General features: G+C 33.7%; 1 protein-coding gene and 1 long non-coding RNA gene across 2 annotated transcripts in view; one reads left to right on the plus strand and one right to left on the minus strand.

Annotated features, from left to right (window-relative positions):
• Positions 1–23,441, minus strand: part of LOC145295947 (tRNA-uridine aminocarboxypropyltransferase 1-like) — a 97,322-nt gene that overhangs the window by 62,449 nt on the left and 11,432 nt on the right. The gene's annotated exons all lie outside the window — the stretch shown is intronic.
• LOC145295948 (uncharacterized) overlaps positions 3,897–23,441 on the plus strand; it is a 100,414-nt gene continuing 80,869 nt past the window's right edge. The window contains exon 1 of the long non-coding RNA XR_013869922.1: positions 3,897–4,075. This is a non-coding gene — a long non-coding RNA (uncharacterized LOC145295948). The remainder of the gene's footprint in view (positions 4,076–23,441) is intronic.

Raw genomic sequence — 23,441 nt, forward strand, 5'->3', positions numbered from 1 at the left:
TACACACAAGTCCTGGGAGGTGACTTGTTTGTAGTAGACAGTTCCACAGAACAAAATATTCTTACCATGTCGAGACGGAAAAGAACATGTGAAATTGCTCCAGAAAAGGTTTAATATTTATGAAGCAATTCTGGTTTCTGATTGGTTGGTAGCAGAACGTGAATTAATTTGATTCGTCAGTTCTTAGCAGCATCGTTTATAAATAGAATCGTCCGACTGTGTGGGATCATACCCCATTAAAAACACCAAAATATTGCAACAGTATTCTTAAAAACCTCTTTACCCTTTCATTCTGTGCTCAGTTAGATGTTCTTGTGCGTCACATCCCTCACCCACCTCACACATTGTCAATAATAATCAATAACAAAAATGTAAAATCAGCCACGATTTGCTCTAGGCTTAATGTTCATTTTGATTTGTCCATTCCAATATTAGCAATGAAATATTTGAAGTCTCCATTTTTCAACATTTTCTTTAATTTATTTTTTTTGAGGGGGTGGGATATTTTCTTTCTTATTTTAAAACAACAAGAAACATTTAACTTCATTTCTCATCTGCTCAAATTAAAAACAATTTCTCATGCAAACTAAGATTTTATAACCCAGGGGTTATAAAAAAAAACAGTGCTCACAACTTTCCTTTCTCATTTAACAAGGAGATGGCACAGCAATCTGACTCTTCCACATCACTTTGTTCAACTCCTAAACTTCTCTTTTGGAACAAAAACCAAACTGGCTAAACCACCAGCTATGGCATTGACAAGAAAACACCCATATCCAACATGGACTCATACCATTGTAATCCACACACAGGTTCTTACGAACACTCATGATCTTGACCTACCTTTAACTAAACAAACTTACGAATGAACATTCTTCTATTATGAACTCTTCACTGTTCAAATACAAATGAAACATTTATTCTACATTTTCATTCTCCAACATTTTCCTCGTTCAGACTTTTGAACATATTCTATTACCAATAACACCTTGTAGCAGCAGCAGTAACGACATTGAGGCAATGATTGAGGCCTTCAGCTTCAATCACTGCCTCGATACGGGTTCAGAATTAGGAGCATGCCTTTTTCACAAGCATTGGCAGGAGTTTGGAAAATACTTGGTGGATGGCAGCGTAAAGGCTGGTTTTGGTGTTGTAGGGGGTCATGTTGGTGATGTTCTTAATGTATGACCAAACATTGTGGGTTGGTGCCGAGTCCTGATGCCATACCCAGGTTCTGCCAGTGGCCACCTTATTGCATCAGGGGATCACCACACTCTTCAGCACATCCAGATACGCTTTGGTGTTGATTTTCAAGCTAACTTTGAAGATGTGAGGTGGCATGATGTGGTCCTCGCTTGAAACCACACCAAAGACCATAACTGTGGCCGGAAACTTTGTTTTCATCACTCCGGGAACGTCCCTGTTATTCATGGAAATCCAGCTATGCATTGTGAAGGTGCTGGCAATGGTCATAACAGAAGGCTCCTATCGCTCTTGGGATTTGTACACAACTGGCCAACTAGTAGATGGTGTACAACAAAAAAAGGAAACTGGTTTTCATCAAACGGAAATGGAATCATGTCTTTTCTGGGCGACAATTTTATCGTTCCACCGTGTACCGTTGTAAAATTAGTCAAAAAACAGTTTACTCTGGTTTGTCACTTGTAACCTATTTGCATTAAAACTGCCATTTAATAGAAATTATATCTAACATTCACGTAAGTATCAATTCTTAGCACAGTAACCATTTTTGTTTTAGTCAGTAATGTAAATAAAAATAGCTACTCTGCTTAAAATCAGTATTCATACAAACTTTTAAATATTATTTTTCAACATAAACAAGTCACAAATGAGTAGGAAACCAAAATATATTTTTTGTTTAAATAATTTTCCTACTGTATTTTCGCTGATAATAATTTATATCGGGAATAACAATTATTTACCACCCAACACACAAACACATAGGAACAAACCAAGCTCTAGTCCATCATCTTAGATATGCTAAACTTCTGACCGACTAACAATATGGATTTAGGCAAGCCCATTCCACAGCAGACATCCTAACTGTAATCTCTGAACATATATACCATTCACTGGACAAAGCAGGGGAGGGTAGAGCGGTAGCTCTAGATATATCTAAGGCTTTTGACAGGGTATGGCATGAAGGTCTTCCCAGGAAAATCAGATCATATGGTATCACTGGAAGAATACTTAACATAATTAAATCCTTCTTAGATAAGAGAAAAATTCAGGTTGTCTTCGACGGTCGTACATCTAAACAATATGATATAAATGCGGGAGTGCCTCAAGGGTCTATCCTTGAACCTCTATTATTCCTAATATTCATAAATGACCTCCCTGACAAAATTGTCTGTGAGATGGGTATCTATGCTGATGATACCACGCTCTATAACAGGCACAACAGAAAAACAAATGAACACATATCTAAAAAAATGGCAGAAACACTAGAGGACAACCTCCAATCTGTAGTGGAATGAGGACAAAAATGGATGGTCACATTCAATGCTGCCAAAATAAAACTTGTTTCCTTCAATAATTACAAGAAACATTCTCTACCACCAATAGCAATGGCCAAAGACTCTTTATCTGAAAGTACATCTTTTAAACTCCTCGGCCTAACATTCACAGGAAACATGAATTGGAACAATTACATCGAAAGCATTGCTAGGACCGCTGGGAAGAAGGTAGGCTCTCTCTACCGTGCTAGAAAGCTACTAACGTCTGAAAGTATCCTGTACCTCTATAAGGCTGCTATTCACCCATGTATAGAGTATTGTTGTCATATTTGGGCTGGTGCATCTGCTACTAGTCTCTCACTCCTAGACAAGGTTCAAAAGAGAGTTGCCAACCTGATAGGTCCTCAACTGTCATCTAGGATTCAGCCTTTGTCCCATTGACGAAATGTAGCATCCCTCTGCCTTTTCTACTACTTTAACGGTGAATGTTCTGACGAACTGCAAGCACTTGTACCCCCTCGACATAAATACCCTCAACAAACCCAACAAGTGCTAAATCCCACCCCCTTCACAGTAGAGATCCCTAGATGTAAGAGAGACTTCTACTCCAGTAGTTTCTTCCCCAGAATCACTAGACTTTGGAATTCCCTTTCGGGTTCCTGGTTCCCCAACTGTACTGACATGCAGACGTTCAAGTGTAACGTGAACAGATATTTTGCTGCCCAACTCCCCACATAGTACCCCTGTAGCTTATGTCTTTGATAGTAGCCCCCTACATAAAAGTGGCAATGTGCCTTGTTTGGGGTGAAAATGTAAAAAAAAAAAAAAAAAAAAAAAAAAGACCAATGAAAAAGAATTTCAAAAACTAGCTGGCAAATATACCCGATGAACCAGGTGCAAGAGAGATTCGAACAATTGCACTCAAAAGGACGGTTAGAAACTTAAAAAGATCTCTTGGTTGAAATATGAGATAGCGGGTAAATATCTGGCATGTGGTAGGATGCCCCATCCCCAGTTTGAACAAACTGATAAGAAAATTGGGGAAAAATACACACACATATGCATTTATTTGTATACAAACATCACCTGAAGAGAAGAAGCGAAGCGATTATATTCGGTATTTTTAGTTCTGCGAACTGAGTTTGTAGTGTTTTGTTTCGATGAAATCGATGGAAGACCAAATTATGCTCTTGCACAAGTTAATGAGCACTCTGGTCTTTTCTCATATACTACGAAACTTTACGATCTCACGCACACACAGATACACACAGACACAGACACACACATGTTGTGTGTGTGCGCGTGTAGAGAGAGAGAGAGAGAGAGAGAGAGAGAGAGAGATTAGGAACAGTACGATTATATTAAGGAAATAATAGTGGCACGTAATCATCACCATCGTCATGATTAATAAACCTACTCAAATCAGCAGCAGCTCAACAACAACAACACCAATTGCCATGTTCACTCTCTACTTAGTTTGCATTGCCTTTTTAGCTTTACCCACGATGTCGATAATTGGATTTATACTTTCTTAATGGTCATCTCATTTTACGAAACAAAACCCGGAAGGCAACACACACTGCTATCATCAGTTAAAGGTAAATATGTTATCTATACTGCATTCAAATAGACACACTCTTTTCATTTTACCGTAATAATAATTGTTTTTTTTTTTTGTGGTTTGTTTTCTTTTTTGTCTCCGTTGACTGACTACTATATAATAACACTTTGACTTAATATACCGGGCAAGGTAAGTAAATTCATTCAATAAAGATAAAACGAAGAAATAAAGTCTATTAAGATTTTGCTATATATATATATTTTTTTTGTCTTTTATTGCTTTTTAAGTGTTTCGTTTAAAGGTTCCATTTTTAAATAAGGACATTTCTTTTTTCTTTAATGTTCCCAACTTTGTTCCTCTCGTGTTCAACCAAAGAATGGAAAACCTGTCCCAAAAATGTTCCTATTTTTCATACTACGGATGCGCGGTTACGATACAAAATAATATTTGTTATCCTTAAATATTTTGATTGGCTCTTTCTTTTTAAAGGAGACTTCTACTATAATTTGCAGAATTAATTTAGTATCAATCAGTTTTTAACATTATAAAAAAGACAACTTAGTTTTATTTAAATTATTTCATATCTGACTTTTTATTTTCAAAAAATTGATCTTCCATAATAATAACAAAAGTGATTTCGTCAACTATTCTTGAAACATCAGAACTCCTTAAAATTCATGCAACTGAAATATGAAATATTGACAAATCTGAAGCTATTGTTAAATAGTTTTTTTTGTTTTATTTTGCTAAATTCTATAAAGAATTTGAGACAAGCCGATGTGAAATTTTGTTCGTGTGGGAGGTTTCTTAAAGACGTTTTGTAAAAAAAAAACAAAAACTTTCTGCAGCTAAAGAAAGAATAAATTACATTGGATTTGGGCACGACCGACGTAAATAGTAATAATATAATCTGTATTTACGTCGGTCATATTTGGGGTTGTGTACGTTTTCAGCGTCCCAAATTCTTTCTTCAAAAGACTATTTAATTCGTAGTTTTAGTTATCTTGGACTTTTAAGCTTTAACATTTCTAACATTGGAACAACATTATCAACCAAATTAGTTATAATTTTATAACACCTTTGCCCAATTAATAATTCTATAACCAAACAATACCGTAATAAGTTAACTAGTTTGGTTAAGATAATGTTTCAATGACTGCCATCTTCAAGCTAAGAATTTCAGTATAACCGTAGTTTCAAAATATCATTGCATTTTTTTTCCGCGTGTAATGATCAGTTACACTACAATAGTGCCAAAATAAAAAAGTATAAATATTTGATTTTAATATCGATTCTTCGATTGAACCAAAAAAACTCTAACACTAACAAAACAAACCTCACCCAAGTAGGTAGAAGAGTAACTTATCTTGCCTTTGGTAACATTTATTTGTTCTATATTTTTTTCACCTTTTGTTTTTGTTGATTATTAAAAATGCTCCGATTTGAAGAGAATTTTTGGGTACTTGTAAGGAATAGGTATTGACGGAGAATCTCAAATCCGTCTTGGAAATGGCATTAGACATTTGCAATTTGAAAAGCATGAAAAGAAATGTGAGTGAAAGAGATACACAACACTAAACATACAATACAACACCAAAAAAGAGGTTGAAAAAAAAATTTTCTGAAAAAAAGAAGAAAAGTGGTATTCAATTCGTAAACATCTCTGACAATTCCCATGACTAACTAGGGATTGTCCGTCGTAGAAACAAAAAAACAAAAAAAAAACTTCGACTAACCCTAACTTTTAAATAATAGATACAGGGAAGGGCGATAGATCCAAATTAAAATTAAGCATCAATATTAAATTAACTTTTTTTATATCTTAGATTGCAAAGTAATTTAAAAACTGCGAAATTAATTCAATGTATTGACAACCATATAAAGAGTTATCGAATCTTATAGAGGAGATATCTTTTAGTTCGATAGAAACGTACATAACCTTGGATTTGTTTAAAGCTTCTCCCCCCCTCCCTTTTTTTTTCTAAAAATATATATTTTTTAATTCCGTGTTAATCATGAAAAACGTTGAGCTTGACAAAATTTGATGTATCAGTTTTAATATTTTCTTCATAAATGAATCACGATCAAGTCACATGGTTCCACGTTTTATGTGGTTAATTCCTATTTCAGTCACGTAAATTATTTAAAGTGAAATGAATGTTGGAATATCTTAGCTACTTCGAATCTGATTTCGTACCGAAATCAAACCGACAATGGGGTGCCCTAATTCCCTGGCGGTCTGAAATACGGTCCTGTGAAGTAGTACTAAGAAGTCCACCTTCCCAGTTTTTACCTTTTCGTCCTTTGAGAAGGGGGTTAGTTAATTGCGGCATGCGGCAATCATGAAGAAAGACTGATTCGTCTAAGGGACGTAATTCTACGAGATTCTAAGAGATCGCGGGGGTGAGGTATATACTATAATTTGGGGCTATTTGTAAGAAAGATGCGACCATTTATATTTTTTTCCCAAACAAAATGATTGGTATTTTTTTTTTTTTTTACGACCTACCCCGGCCCAGCGTAGTATAAACACCCCCGCCAAACACCCCATGTTAAGAACGGCTTTCGGAATAAACACTTCCCCAACCTTCCCATGTTATGGCTTTCGAGGTAGGGAGTGTTTATTCCGAAAGCCGTTCTTAATATGGGGAGGTTGGGGTGTTTATAATACGCTGGGGGAGTGGGGAGTGGGGCAGTGAGTGGCCTGGGCACGTCGTAAAAAAATTACCATATGATTTTTCAACGACTTTGATACTTCTGCATTTATGAACTCGCAATTTCCACGAAGTAACTCGAATGTGCCCACCCAGCAGATAACGGGAATAACCGGAAACGGCTAGGCGAGCCTTATTACAAAAAGAATGGCGACGACTATTGAAATTCATTTGGTCATACATTGGAAAATGTCTTAATACCCAAAAAACTATTTGTTGACCGTTTCCAGTTCTTCCCGTCATCCGCCGGGTCCCGGGCACTCCAGAGTAATTTCCTGGAAATCACAGGTTCATAAATGCACAAGTATCCTTAATTTAATGTAACAAAAATAAGTAAAAATTTTATTTTATTTTTTTAATATTTTTTTCCGAATGTTTTTAAGAAAAATTTCCAGTAATGTCGCTAAATATGGTTTGCGGATTATATGAGAAAAATAAGGCATTCAAAATGTTTCTTATCTTAAAACTTTATTGCATGAGGAGTCATTCCGTGTAAAAAAAAAAAAAAAAAAAAAAAAAAAAAAATTTTCACCCATCGAAACTAAGAAATGCACGATTAAAATGTGTAAATATTGAATGAGTAAAAAAACCCAACATGACTGTCACTTGCAATTTCGGAGACCAATATTTTATTAGACCTTGCGATCAAAACTCAAAGATTGAGTGAATATTTTTGATGCTTTTTAACAAGTTTTTGCAGTAGTTGGAATTAGTTTTTGCAAATCTTTTTGGTTATCTTCATGCAACTGTTCATTTGAAATGTTTTGCAGACCTTTTTACTGTCAGCACTTATATTTACTCATCCTTTCAAAAATATAAAGGAAATTGATAAATTATACCGTGGCCGTTATAAATATAGATACTTTACGTAGTTCATGATTGTACCCAGTTCCAGAAAAAAAAACAATGTGCATTCTCCCAATTTCATCAACCCGTTGCAACCCGCCCCCCCCCCGGCGCCCTCAAAGAAATTTAAAAATTTATTTCTGAAGGATTTTGTGTTGGCCATGCCTTTGACCCTGCCTCTTAAACATTGCCAAACAGTTGCACTTGTGTCCCCTCGACATACATATTCCCGACAAACCCGCTTAGCAACAAAATCTCACCTCTTCAGTTGAGGTCCCTAAATACCAGAAAGCTTTTTACTGTAATACATTCCTCGAACAGCAAGACTTTGGAATTCTCGTCCTGCTTCCCTGATTGTACTGATATGCAGAAGTTTAAATGTAACGTAAACCAACCTCTTAATTTTTCCTAGGCATGGTCCAAAGAGTAGCCCCTTACGTCCACGTGGTGATATGCTTTGTTAGAAGTGAACGTGAGTAAAAACCAAAAAAAAAAAACACACAAAAAAAAAAAAAAAAAAAAAAAAAAAAAAAACGGTTATACAGATGAACCCCGAACACACTTTCCTTGCAGCTGTTATTACTTGCAATTTATCTTATATTAGAAGGTAAATAATACGCAAATATTTCATGCTAAATGTTTGGTGTCTTCCATGACAGGTGCCACTTTACTTGTCAAGCTGATTTTATAGACACGTTTGTAAATAAACAAAAGGAAACAATAAATACCGTCAATATAAGAATAATTGTCCACCAGCAAGATTCTTTATGAATGAATCTTAATTCTTATTCCCTCCAGTATACAATTAATGTATTAAAAACTTGTAAAAAAAAAAAAAGTGCATGCTCGAATCCCAAAAGTGGCCCAAGCAGTTTACGAATATAAAGCCAGGAAAACCTGTAAAATAGCAGATGACACTAAGCATACGAAGGGTTAGATGAGGCGTGAAATCTTTCAAAAAGGTGCTGAAGTTAAAATCAATGGTAAATAAACAAAAAGGCCATTGAACCTTCCTCCCCACCCCGCTCACTTCTGAAAGTTTTAAACCAATTATTTTTAAACCAATTATTTTAAGTCCTCATATTTTTAATGAAATATACAAAGCAATTGATTTCCAACTTGCGAAGGTTAGATTCAATGGCTTTTCTGCTCATTTAATTAGTTTAAGTATTGTGCATGAAATCTGAAGAAACATAAGGTACTTACGTAGAAACGGTATTGTTTTTTTGCTTGTTTTTTTTAAAATAGTATTTTCGAGTTAAATTCAAGTTTTACCGTATCTTTTGTTTGTTAAATTGTGAGGTGAAGGTACAGAATAGTTATAAAACGTTTCCCCACCATTTTTTTTTACTTTTCACCCCAAAATAGGCAGTGCCACTTTGATGCAGGGGACTACTATCTGGAACATAATTTATAGAGGTACTATGTAGGGAGTTGAGCAGCAAGATATCTGTTTACTTTACATTTTAACTTCTACATGTCAATATAGTCAGGGAAGCAGGAACCCGGAAGGGAATTCCAAAGTCTAGCAGTCCTAGAGAAGAAACTATTAGACTAGAAAATTTTCTCACATCAAGGGATCTCTACTGTGTAGGGGTGGGATTTTGTGACTTGTTAGGTTTTCAGGAGTATTTACATTGAGGAAGGGCAAGGGCTTGTAGTTCATCGAAGCACCTACCATTAAAATACTTGTAAAACAGGCAGAGAGATGCAACATTTTCTTGATAGGACAGCGGTTGAAGCTTAGCTCATAGTGCAGGACCTATTAGTTTGGCAACTCTCTTTTGAACCCTGTCCAAGAGTAGTAGATGCACCAACCCAAATGTAGCAACAATACTCCATACATGGGCAAATGGTGGCCTTGTAGAGGTGTAGGATACTCTTAGGCATAAGTAACTTTCTAGTATGGTAGAGAGAGCCCACCTTCTTTGCAGCAGCCTTAGCAATGCAATTCATGTTCCCAGTGAACGTTAAGCCCGGAGTTTAAACAAAGTACTTTCAGGTAATGTATCATTAACCATAGCTTTTAGTGGTTAGGTTTCTTGTAGTTATTAAAGGAAAAAGCTTAGTCTTGGCAGCATTGAATGTGATGATCCATTTTTGTCTTCATTCCACAACAGACTGGGGGTCTTCCTCTAGCTTTTCTGCCATTGCCTTGAATACATGTTCATTCATTTTCCCTTCATGTCTTATAGAGCGTGGTTTCGTCAGCAAATATACTCATAACCGAGAAAATTTTATCAGGGAGGTCATTTATGAATATCAGGAATAATAAAGGTCCAAGGATCGACTCCTGAGGTACACCCGCATTTCTATCATATTGTTTTGACATGTGACCATTGAAGACAACCTGGATTCTTCTCTTATTTAAGGATTTAATTATGTTAAGTATTCGTCTAGTAATACCATAGGATTTGATTTTCGTGAGAAGACCATCATGCTATACCCTGTCAACCTTAGATATATCTAGGGCTACTGCTCTAGCCTCCCCTGCTTTATCCAGTGCATGGTATATACATTCAAAGACTACAATTAGGATATCTGCAGTAGAATAGGCTTGCCTAAACCCATATTGTTGGTTGGACGGAAGTTTAGCAGCTGTGAGGTGGTGGACTAGAGCTTGGTTAATTATATGTTTATTTTGGCGAAAAGAAGGAGGAGGCTAATGGGGTAATGGGTCAGATCTTTTGCTAAAATTCTTGTGAACTGATACCACAGAAGCAATTTTCCAGCAGTCAGGAAAGCAAGATTTGTTAAGGCAATTGTTGAAAAGTTTGGAGAGAACAGGAGCAACCTCAGCAGAGTATTTTTTAATAGCACAGCAGGGATGAGATCAGGTCCACATGCTTTTGAAGTGTCTAGATTTTTTATGATATCAATAACTTGAGAAGGGGTAATTTTCAGATCATCTAATATGGTTTCTGTCCGCAGAGGAAAATCTGGGAGGAAGTGGTTTGCTGGGTATAAAGTCTCTACTTTGGAGGCAAACCGACGGGCAAGCAGATTAGCCTTCTCGGTAGCCATACAAACAACTTCAAGATTGTTGGATATTAGGGGAATTGTTGATTGTCCATCATTTACTACACTCTTATAGATTTCCTAGAAGTCATGAGTTCCTAATTTCTGCACTTCAATTAGTTTTCTGGTTTCGGTATATTCTCTCTTGGCTGTGGTTATTTCCTTACAATTATTTCTAGCTTCTATATACTTTCGTCTATTTGTACTGGATTCATGTTGGATAAGTCTGTGGTATGCATGCTGCCTTTGAGCAATGGCAGCTGTACAAGTAGAAGTAAATCTCTGAGGAGAGTGGGGTTTGCTATAGAATTTACGTGTGGGAATATGTGCTTCAATTGCCACTTTGAACCATTCAGTGGTTTTATCTGTGCACTGTTCAGCAGGAAGAGAAAATATATTTTTCCATGAGCATCTCTGATATGATCCTTGATGGCATCCCAGTCAGCCTTATTGTAGTACGTTGTTTTAAGCAATAGCTCTTCAACTTTGGTTTGAGAGTTTAGGGTGATGTTTATCATTATTACAGCATGATTAGCATTCCCAAGAGGGCAATGGGCATTTGTTACACAATTCTCAGAAACTGTGGTCAGAAATAGGTCCAGAAGTGAGGCTTACTAGTCCTGACGATCTGGGAGCTGAGTCGGGAACGTTACTGTCTGTGTCAAGGAATGGGATATAGAAAAGTTATGTGTTATGCTACCAGCTGTGTCAGTGTAGTTAAAGAAGCCAAGCCAATTACTGTGGTGGACATTAAAGCTGCCAAATGCATGTATTTGGGTGTTAACAGCTAGGGAGAGTGCTACATCTATGCTGTCAGAGATGTGATTGATTAGAATACAGTCTTGGATTGAGGGAGAGCGATAAAGAAAGTATAAGTAGCTAAAACATATGAAGGTCTGATTCTAGTTTAGATTCCCTAGACATGGGAAGGGTGTTATGAATATAGACTCAAAGTCCATGCATGTGTCTGTCAGTCCTTACGACAAAGTGGAAGATAACCAGACATGTTAAAGTCATTAATGAGTCTGTTTCCCATCCTGATACATAATTACTAGGGCTATGACAACAGCATATTCTTTTCATTGTTTTGACTCTTGAGTATATATCCATTAATATCTTGTTTTTATATAGACTGATGTGGTTCGGTTGATTGACTGTCTTACTGTGTCGAATATATACTTGAAAGTCAAAAGAATGAAAAGAATATTGTTGTCACGGCCCTAATAATTACAGTATTGTATTTATTGCAAGGAAAATGCTTATTTTTTTTTATAATAATTAAAAAAAAAAAAAAAATATGTAATCTTGAAGAATTTCTCCTGCATTGACTAAAGAGAGCAAATATTAAACAATGAAAACATAATTTTAAAAATTCTCTCAAAAATCAAATAATTGATCAATTTTGTTCATTTTTTTACAGACGTATTTAAATATAAAATAAAATAATATACAAAAAAAAATGCTCATATTTTCTCTCCCCCCCTCCCCAACATGATCTTATCAAAAAAATTTTTAGAGGGAGAGGGATTCGCATCTTATTTTTATTTATTTTTTTTTTTACGTATTAACATATACTGGAAAGATGAAATAAAATATACTGAATTTTGGGTCATAAACGTTGCCAATTTATAATGTATAACACATATTTAAAATAATTTATATAATTTTCTGTTGTGTTAAATTTTCTGTATGTCACAGATAAGAGTTTGTTTTTACATCAGAGTGCTATAGTGAAGAAGCACCAGATTTTTATATAAATGTCATACTACTCGAATATATTACATGATTTTCGATTTTGATAACTTATGTACGTCACAGATGAGATTTTCTTTGTTTTTCATATGGGTACTTCACCATACAAGTACCTTATTTCCTGGGTAGGATACTGTAAAAATTATTATTTACATCTGACTGTTTTTACCTGTCTAATTTCAAAAGATTTACAAAATTATTTATTTTATTTTTATTTTTTTAATGATTGAAGCTTTCAAGGTTCGTGAAGAAAAATGTGGAAGATTCGGTCTTAAAACTTATGAATAAACAGACAATCTTATTTTTAATAATAAAAAAAAATTTTTTTAATCGATGCCGTTTTTGAATAGAGAATAATTAAAAAAATATATATTTAGAAATTGAGCGTTACTCATTTCTTTTGTCAGAACAAAAATATAATTTCTAAACCAAGTAACTGAAACAATTATGATTTTAAGAGTTAATTAAATTTCTTTGTGCACGTTTTACAATCTGTTAATATTAAATAAAAAATTTTGTATTGAAAATAAGTTTCCGATATTTAAGGATTTAGTTAAGATTTTAAAAAGCTTAGTTTTAGTAACTAAAAATTGATATTTCCTAGAATAAAGAGGAATTTAATAAAAAAATTATTCAAATACTACTTTTTTCGGGCTACAAATTACGATATTGAAAATTAATAACGGATTTTTTCTTTTTAATTAACGGCCTCCATGTCAAACCGGAAGTTAATTGTTTTATGTGATGTCTGCTAAAATATGAGATATTTCTGGATATACATATCTATGCATGCATGTCTTTTTCATAATATTTCAAGCCAAAGTTAAGACTTTTACTGTTATATTTCACTTGAATAATAATTGAACAAAAACTTTAAAAAGACATAATACATATTTTTACTAAGTTTCCTCCCCCCCCCACACACACACAGATTTTTTAATGTTTTATAAGACCCGTGTTTTGTATATCTGCGACGCCATTGTTAAGTTCTCATTTTTTTATGTTTTGGTTATTTTGTTCAAATCAAATTTCGTTCATTTTATTCAGTATAAAATGAATGTTAATGTGCGATTTAAACCCCGATCCTTCCTCTTCAATATAGAGTAAAAAATTACGATGAATTAGTTTGATTTTATTAGATTTTACTTGCATTTTTTTTGTTTGTTATGAGTGTCAATAATTAGTGTCATACCTATAATATAAATATATAAATATCTGTAGAATATAAAAAAACAATTACACCTTTATAAAGTTTGTTCTTCACTTAATAATCAACGAAAATTTCATATTGATTAGATAATTACTGAATTTTTGGTAGATTTTTAAAGAGAGACCTCGTCAAAACAAACCTTTGCAATTTTTGTCCGTTGCTATTTTTATTTAAATAATTGAAAGGAACAGTTGGGATTTGTGCACATTTTTAGTGTCGCTTATTCTCGTTTCAAAAGACGATTATTTGATTTGTAGTTTTAGAATTACGTTACAACAAATATGAAATTTAGAAGCTTAATTATTCTAAGGTAGGTAACTCTATTTTACTAAAACAGTTGAAAAAATTATTTTTTCTTAGAATTAATTACTCGAATTTTTAAATTACAATAGCGTCACATTTTACTTTTCTTTTTTTTTTTGTTAATGTAATAAAACTATTCACTATAAACTTTTTAGAACAATGAGTGAAGCTTCCGAATTGCCAGTATTCTTAAAAATTGCATTCATCAAGTTCGTCTGTGTTTTTTTACAATCACGTCAGCTGATATTTGGGCTTGATATGACGAGTGTTCTGGAAAAGTTATTTCTGATTAATGTTTACCAGTTTTTAAATATTCTTTTATTCTGAAAAACAGCCAATGTGAGAAATTCTACGATTATAAGCAGGCCCCTGATTAGCCACCCACTTTGGTTGAGATTTTAACCACTGAGCAACGGGCTGGGTGGGGCGGGCTTTTGAATTAGTTTTCTTTTTTCAGGCAGTTCCAGACAAGCAGGCGTAGAGGAAGGAACATGGAACTCAACTCTCTCTGGATATGAGACATTTGGGCGCCTCTACCCTTCGTATCCTTGAGACTTTATTTTAAAGCCTAAATAATTAGGCTAAGTTATTATATGTATGTCAGAGACTTTTTAAGGTCAGGATTATTGGCCTATCATTAATGACTTTTCCTTCAAATAAACATTCCTTATGAACTTCTGTGATATTGATCTAGTGGAGAATTGAATCTTTTGTCAGAAGACATCATACCAAACCCTTCAAACGGCTGTAATTAATCCAATCTTCGAACAGTGCTGAACCCGAATTCCAGTTCCTGCTGAGGATAAAGGACTATTACCTCTCGAGGTGTTACCAGCTCTATTCAGAAGAAAATTAGGCATTTACTTTCTGTTGCAACGAAGAACAAATAAAATTTGTGTCGAATTTTAGAGGTATGCTTTATTGTAATTAATTTTTTGCCATTGTCTTGGAGCAAAAACAGGTGAGAAAAAATATCTCCCACCAAATCTGTTTGCATATTTTAAAACTGGTAAACATTAATCAGAAGGGACTTTTCCAAGGGATTCATCGTCAAGCCAAAATATCAGCTTGTAGCAGTTAACACACTATTTACTATAAGCGGATGAAGTGATTCGGGCACACTGACCAATCGGTTGGCAGGCCGCATTGATTTGGACTATTTTTAGCCCTTTGGGATCTCAGATGCGATCGCCAGAGAGACGCCAGCAAGCGACCTATACAGACGTCTCTCACTCGCCCCTCCCATTGCTACTTGTTGACGACTGCAGTCTGATGGCAGACGACACCTTCAAACAGACATTTACACTTTCTTTCTTTCTCTCCAGTTTGAGATACAATCTCGCCTTTTTTAAAATAAACCCTTTATTATTGTTTTGTTAAAAGCAATGTCATTTGGTCTTGTGTTTATTTAAGTAATTATTAGGAGAGAAATGCACAACATTTCTCTCCTATAAGCTAATGCGAATGTAAACACAAAATATAATTAAATATCCATTTTCTTTTAAATTGGATCCATCGTCTTTCCTTGTATCTGACGTATGAAGCCTTTTTCTTTTTAATACTGACTTCGACTCGTTGCTACAATTTAAATTAACTTTTTTTAAAAGTAACTTTAAAACTAATAAGCAAAACACAATCTTATGAGAATGACGTCTGTTTTGAGATGCTGAAAATGTACACAACGAAAGAATCTTTGTCAAAAGTCATCCAACTGTTTCTTTGCACATGCAAAAACTTTGCAGCATCAACCATTATTTTTTACGTTTCTTTGGCGATAAAAAAATATGAATCCTGTTTTTCAGAATTAAAGAAAAACGTAGACATTCAGTTACCAAACGTTGTAAAAATATGGATTCTATTCAGTAAATAAAACAAAGTTTGTACACGAGAATTTTCATTTGAAAATTAAATAAAATCAATCTTTACTTTTTGCCTAAAAAATAGATTATTGAAAATACTTGGCTCTATTATTTTGTATTTCTAAAACTTAAGGTACTACTACAATTGATCGCTGAAAATAGACACCATTTATTTATTTATTTTTTTTTTCTGGACGTGAGTCGTGTCATGAGAATCAAAGGGAGGAATCAGCATTTTAAACTATGACCGAAGCATGAAAAACAAAAAATTAAACTAGATAATAATTACTTCCGGAAAGAACTAATTACTACGTGTCCCAGCATAGTATAAAAACCCCCAACCTCCCCATGTTAAGAACGGCTTTCAAAGTTAGGGGAGTTTTTTTTTCAAACTAGTTAAAGAAATGTATAAAAAGACAAAAATCAAACAAATTATTTCTTTAACCGGTTTGAAAATAACTTCCTAGCTGATTTAGAAGCCTTTTTTTTTTTTTTTTTTCTGTAGATCCAATTTTAATTTTGGTTGTTTTTTTTTTGTTTTTGTTTTTTTTTATCCATTTTTGTAAGTTTTTACTATTTATTTTTAAATTATTATTCCACTTTCTGCATGAACCGTTTTTGTGTGAATTTCAAAATAATTTCTTGCATGTTGGCCCATTATGTTTCAGATTCTAGTAAGGGTGGGTGGGGATCAATTTACAGCAGCGTCTCGACAAGAAACTACCCCCCCCCATTTAATATGTAATCTTTAGTGTTGATATATGATATTCTCAAACTTTGGCTTTGTATAAAACAAATAAAACTTTATTTCGTTGCATGTCACGTTGCTCTCATGATCTATTATTATTATTATTCTAGACATGACACGTGTCTGGAACTCATTTCCCTTCTCTGCTGTAAAACTCACAAAAAAATTGTTTGCTGCTTGCTCGAATGTTTTAGTTAAATGACTTTTTTTCTCTACTAATTAAACACAAAAGAAAATATTTTTATATCTCGCGTTTGTACCAATTTGATATTATTTTGGGGGGCATTTTTTTTAGATGAAAATCGGATAATATTTATTTGGATTATTCCCAATGTTGTTCTCAACGTTTCGGTCAATGTAATCTCCGACAATTTGTCCAATTGTACCGGGGCATTTTTCAAGTATCATGTCTCAGGATGTATTTATGCAGAGAATGGACATCACCAGACTAAAGGGCATTTTTTGAAAATAGAATCTCCCAAACGGAAGGTTGTTAATAATTGTGATTCTGCATTAAGTGATATGGACTAATATCCATTCTTAGCGTCTAACTTGGAAAAGTGTTGAGCCTCTGACAGCTTGTGCGCTAGCCCCCCCCCCCATTGTAGAAGTCTTCTAATGACATCTCATGATCACTCGGTTAAGATCCTTTGGGTCGAGACATAGGCAAAATTTTCCATTCTTCTTTCAAATGTACACTATACTGCTAACCCATTCTGTTGGTTCACTAACCTTTTTAATTAACCTTTCTGATAATTCCTTGTGATTCCATAGACTTTGATTCCTCTTCGATTTCATCTCTCAGATGGATTGGACATTTTCTGGGTGCATGGATCACTGGGTGATGATCTGGCTTTAGAACTAAGTGGTAATTATTTTTTAAATGTTCTTTGTGGTCAAACTGATTTGGGTATGAACTTTTTTAATTCAACGATAAAGTTAATTGGCTCCTGGTTTTCTCTGATTATGCAGTGGAGGCTTATTAGTGCCAAGTTTCTGAGTGAGGGTAGTCATATTATTGTAGAACCCTCTGTAAATACAAAGAATTTAAGTGTGTTTCATTTATCTTTGTGTGCACATTGTATGCAAATTGAACTATGCTGCATTATACTTGAGCTGTTGTATGCACTTAGTATGATGTGCTCCTTTTTTGTTGAATATGGGATTGGCTGTCCTAGGTTATCTATCTTTTCTGGGAACATCCTACGAAAGGCTCACAGGGGAAGCGTATTTCCTTCTGCACCTGTGCGTACTTTGACTTTTAATAAATGGGTGCCTGGTCTATTAGAAAGCCTTATTTTTAATGTTCAGTAAAGACTTTGGTTTAATCATCGTTTTGCTGCTGAATTTCATCAAAACTTAATCGTTTAAATTTTTTGTATACGTCACTGGGCTCTGATTTCAATGAACAGATACGGTATTCCGCTTTTTGTTTCTATATTCATGTGGTTGTTTATGGTTCTGCATCGTTTGGGTAAATTTTCTTGTCTTCATTTTTGTTTATGCACATTTTTGTCAAATGGTTCTTTTTCCCACAAGCTGAACATGTGGTGCCCCTGGCTTGGCATTTTTCTTTTTTATGTGTATTTCCTCATCGCTTACATTGGCTTTGCTTGATTGTGTCTATTTTCTGACGATTACGTCCTTGAATCTCAATCATTTATCTCATGTAGTTGAGGGACACTTCTTGTATTCGTCCACTATTTAGAGCTTCTTGAAGTGTCAGCTCCATGCCTTTAGATAGCAGCAGTTTCTGTAATTCCGGGTGTCTTGTGCTGGTAATTATTCACTCTATGAGATGTTCTTTGGTTTCTTGGTTGTCTCTGAATCCGCATTTTTTTTGCTTGTAATCTGTACCTTGCAACAAAATCGTTGATGTTTTCCATAAGTTTTAGTTTGTATTCACAAAGATAGAAATGGGCAATATGGAGATTAACTTGAATTTCCAGTCGTTTCTCAAATTTCTGCCAAATAATCTCTGGATCTGTTCAGTAGGGATTGTTTTCAAACGTCCAAGCATTGTATCTTCTAAGTCCTTTCTCGCTAGATGACAGTAGTATGTGGTCTACCTATTTTTTAACCAGGATATTTTTCAGAAAAAAATATAGCGAACAATGCTGTTTGAAAAATCTGAACGCGTCAACCAGATTTTGCGAGTTCCAATACATGATTGATTCGCATGCATTTTAAAGATTTTTTTTATATAGCAAAGAATAAAATTAAAATATCAAACAATGATATCAATAACTTTAAATTGGCGTGATTACATAATTTTATATAGCAAAGAATAAAATAAAATATCAAACAATGATATCAATAAATTCAAATTGGCGTGATTACATAATTTTATATAGCAAAGAATAAAATAAAATATCAAACAATGATATCAATAAATTCAAATTGGCGTGATTACATAATTTTATATAGCAAAGAATAAAATAAAATATCAAACAATGATATCAATAACTTCAAATTGGCGTGATTACATAATTTTATATAGCAAAGAATAAAATAAAATATCAAACAATGATATCAATAAATTCAAATTGGCGTGATTACATAATTTTATATAGCAAAGAATAAAATAAAATATCAAACAATGATATCAATAACTTCAAATTGGCGTGATTACATAATTTTATATAGCAAAGAATAAAATAAAATATCAAACAATGATATCAATAAATTCAAATTGGCGTGATTACATAATTTTATATAGCAAAGAATAAAATAAAATATCAAACAATGATATCAATAACTTCAAATTGGCGTGATTACATAATTTTATATAGCAAAGAATAAAATAAAATATCAAACAATGATATCAATAAATTCAAATTGGCGTGATTACATAATTTTATATAGCAAAGAATAAAATAAAATATCAAACAATGATATCAATAACTTCAAATTGGCGTGATTACATAATTTTATATAGCAAAGAATAAAATAAAATATCAAACAATGATATCAATAAATTCAAATTGGCGTGATTACATAATTTTATATAGCAAAGAATAAAATAAAATATCAAACAATGATATCAATAACTTCAAATTGGCGTGATTACATAATTACTTTATGCTTTGTTTGCTGTGCATTGTGATGATTTCTTGTGTACATTTTCTCTTTTTTTATTTTTTTTATGGCATTTGATGTTAGCCTGTGCGTTTAGGAAAAAAACGGAGACTGACCAAAAGGGAAACGTTTTCTTATTGATAGTTTTTTTTGTCTCTGCATTCATTTTGTTGTGGATTTTTTTTAATCCCACTGCTGTCACCATGCAATGGTATTATGTCATCTTTTCATGATAAGATATACATTAGTAATAGACATAAGTCTGGATAGGTTTGAAATACAGCCATGTGTATAAATTTTATTGACAGAAGAAATGGGGAGGGCGGAAGTGCTTATATATCTCTCTTTTTATTAGAGAGGAGCATCTAAGGGCAATAACTCATACTATGGCAGATTTACGTTAATTTATCTTTAATAATACATGAGAAATATTAATGCAACGCTATAAAGTAGAATTTCATGAAGTAATCAACTAAAATGACTGACTTGTTTTTAGGAAATGGAAAAGCATCATAGTGGATATGTTTTGGCACTTCTACACTATCAGAACGAAATTTTGGAAATCGTAATCCTGAATTTCACATGAAAATAATGGTATCTACATATTCCTCTTATATCCAAAAATTATGAAAATCGATAAGGTAGAAAATTATTTATTAAAGGAAGAATTTGAAGAAGACTATCGTATTTGTTTATATAAGACACAGGAGAGTTCAAAAGGGAGTAATTTTCCGCTTCGATTTAAACAAGATGGCTGTCATTTTTCACCTGCTAATACTATTAAAGTTTTTTTTTTCTTTTTTTTTCCTTTTTAATAATTCAGTAATATTCAAGTAATTTCGAATACATAATTTGGAAGCTAACATTGTAATTTATTAGAATTGACAAAAAGAAATCTGTAGAAACCATTGTTTTTTATCCGGAAACTCCATTTATCGACTCCAAAGTTTCATTCTGATAGTGTAGAAGCACCACTGTTTTTCATAAATATACTATTTGTAAGTATATTTTTATTTTTCACAAAGTTAATCCTTGAAATGAACTGATTTATTATAAAAGAAACCGAAATGCATTTCAGGGGATTTTATATTGACTGCAAATTAGTTTTTGTATTATCTTGGCGCAAAAATAATATCGGTTTTTGATGTTCAGCTATGTATATAAAGACATTATTTTTGCACTAACCTAATAAATAGTTTTTGAATAGGATTTTTATTTCATGAATTGAATTCATTAAAATGGATGAGTTGTATTATAAGAAATCGGAAAAAGGAAAATTTGACTTCTGGCTAAGACAGAAAAGCTGGTGAAAACTATCTCAGCTCGAAGAATTGCATTGTTGAAGTTGGGCACGGGTAAAAATGGTGGAATAAAGATAAGGGGACATAGTTTTGAAAGCCGGTTTATCATAATTTTTTGTAGGTTTCTGACTTTTTTTTTTGTATTTGAAAGATTAAAGACTAAAGTTAATTTCCAAAAAGAAAAAAATATTTGTACACGTGAATAAAAAAAAAAAAAATTAAAAAAAAGTCATGAAAAATGTTTTCATGATGAGCTAACTAATTCAACTAAATTTTGAAGTTAAATTCATTGTAAAAATCCTTTGAAAGATAAATATTAGTTTTCTGGGTCTATTTCAAAGATAATTAGTGAAGTCCTAAGATATTGAATTAAATAAAAGAACACTTTTTTTTTTTTTTTTTAATTTATTTTAGACAAAAAATAGCTTAATTAGCTCTCAAATGCAGAAGATTCTCGCTTCGTTCAACCGAAAGAAAACAAATTCTTTGTCCCATGGATTATGTGGAAGCCCAAAATTTCAGATAGTCCAAAGGTTGTCTGAAAATGATGTTAGGTAGTTAAAGGGAGGTAGGGGGTGCTGTTTTTTTTTTTTTTTTTTTTTTTCTCCAGATATGCGTCTGTACATTCCTATCATGGACGTTTGTCTAATTTTTACCATTTTTTAATTTAATTATTTTTCTATCTTCCTGCTTTTAAATAAAAAATTTTTTTTTTGCACTTATAACTTTTTGTGTGAAAATAGTAAATAAACAATGCTTAATTCAATGACAATATTGGTAGTTCGAGAAATTTTTCTTTGAGTTATATCGAATTCATTAATACAGACTTTAGGGGCTTTTTTCATAATGTTCCTGTAAAAATTAAATAATTTTTTTTAATTGTTCCAATATGCTTTATTTTCACACAAAAAGCAAAAAATAAATTCATGCATTTTTTTTTCTTTTACTACTGAAAACCATAACTTTAGTAAAGGTATTTTTTGTTTAAACAAAATAATACATTTCCACTAAGATTTAAGTAAAAATAATGTTAATTATATTCCGTGATCATTATTTGATAAATGCTGAAAATTTAATTAAAATTGATCAATTCTTTGATTTTTGAATTTTTAAGTAAACGTAGGGGTCAAAATGTTCATACATTTTAAACATTGGCATTCATTTTGCACGTACCTACTTAAAGTGTACTAAAAACGTTGCTGGTTCTAGTTACTGTAAAGTTATTTATTCATTTATTTTTTTTTACTAAGGTGGGGTCCACGACTTATCAAGACCAAAAGGCCACTGGAGGATAAGAGTTAACAAGTTTCAGCTGGTTGGTGATTATCGGTAGGAACTTGAGCAGTGTTTGTCTATTTACGAAGATGGCTCAAATGGAACGTTCACATTAGATTAAAAAACAGCCATGCAAAAGTCAGCTGGGAAGCAGCCCTGCAATACTGTGTTCCACAGACGGACTGTTCTAAGAAACTTTGGTCATGGAATTTACATTTACTTTTAGGCACAGATAGATAAGGGAAATTGTTAGCTGTTGTTGTAACTATACATGTATCTAATGCGAATGTTCTACGATGGGGGGGGTAAATGTTACAATATTTTTGATGTATAATGAGGTAGTTATTTAAATGCTGCCCACCTCAGCATTATATGGCACAAGGCCGGAAAGTGGGAACCCCGCAGGCTCCCCTAAAGGAGGGGCACTCCTGCAATTTAAAAAAATTGCCTGAGTAACCCCGTCGGCATTCCTCGGTTAGGGCGCCTCAGGCAGCAAGCAATAAACTTGCCCCACCGGAAAGCCCGGTGGCAAGGCCTGGGAGGGTGGACCTCCTAGGTATTACCCAGGCGGTGTACCTCAGTCCAACAGGTGCTGGGCTGGTTCCCGGCCCCTCACCTGTTGGGCTGAGTGTCAAGTGACGAATCCTTGACTCGTACTACCCTGTCTCCCTGCAGCCGAAGCTGCTAGGAGACACATCCCATTATACACCAATATAATGGGGTATGATCCCACACAGTCAGGTGATTCTATTTATAGACGATGCTGCTAGGAACTGACGAATCGAATTAATTCAAGTTCTGCTACCAACCAATCAGAAACCAGAATTGCTCCATAAATATTAAACCTTTTCTGTAGCAGTTTCACATATGTTTTTTCCGTCTCGACACGGTAAGAATCTTTTGCTCTGTGGAACTGTCTACTGCAAACCAGTCACCTCTCAGAACTTGTGTGGAAACTGTTCTGAAACTAAACATGGCTTACACTTCTAGAATAGATGCTCAGTTGAGCCATATAAGAATAACTAGTGCAGAAGTAAATGTGGTATTTAAATAAAGGGAAGAGATGAAGGTGAAGAAAATGTATGGCTCGTATGATTTTGTGGTGACAGTGTGGAGAGACTAAGGGATAAATGGTCACAAATAGCATATGCCTGCTGTAAGGGTATGGTAGCTGTGCATGAGAGCGAACCTGGAACTATTTGATTTTGAGGTGATGGTCGTAATTATGCAAAATAGGTGCTTTTAGCAGTCAACAGGAGTTGAATAAAGGAGTTAACATTTTTGCTTGAGAGAGAAACC

The sequence above is a fragment of the Euprymna scolopes genome, chromosome 16, assembly GCF_053919585.1.
Source record: "Euprymna scolopes isolate OS-2025 chromosome 16, ASM5391958v1, whole genome shotgun sequence".
Lineage (NCBI taxonomy): Eukaryota > Metazoa > Mollusca > Cephalopoda > Sepiida > Sepiolidae > Euprymna > Euprymna scolopes.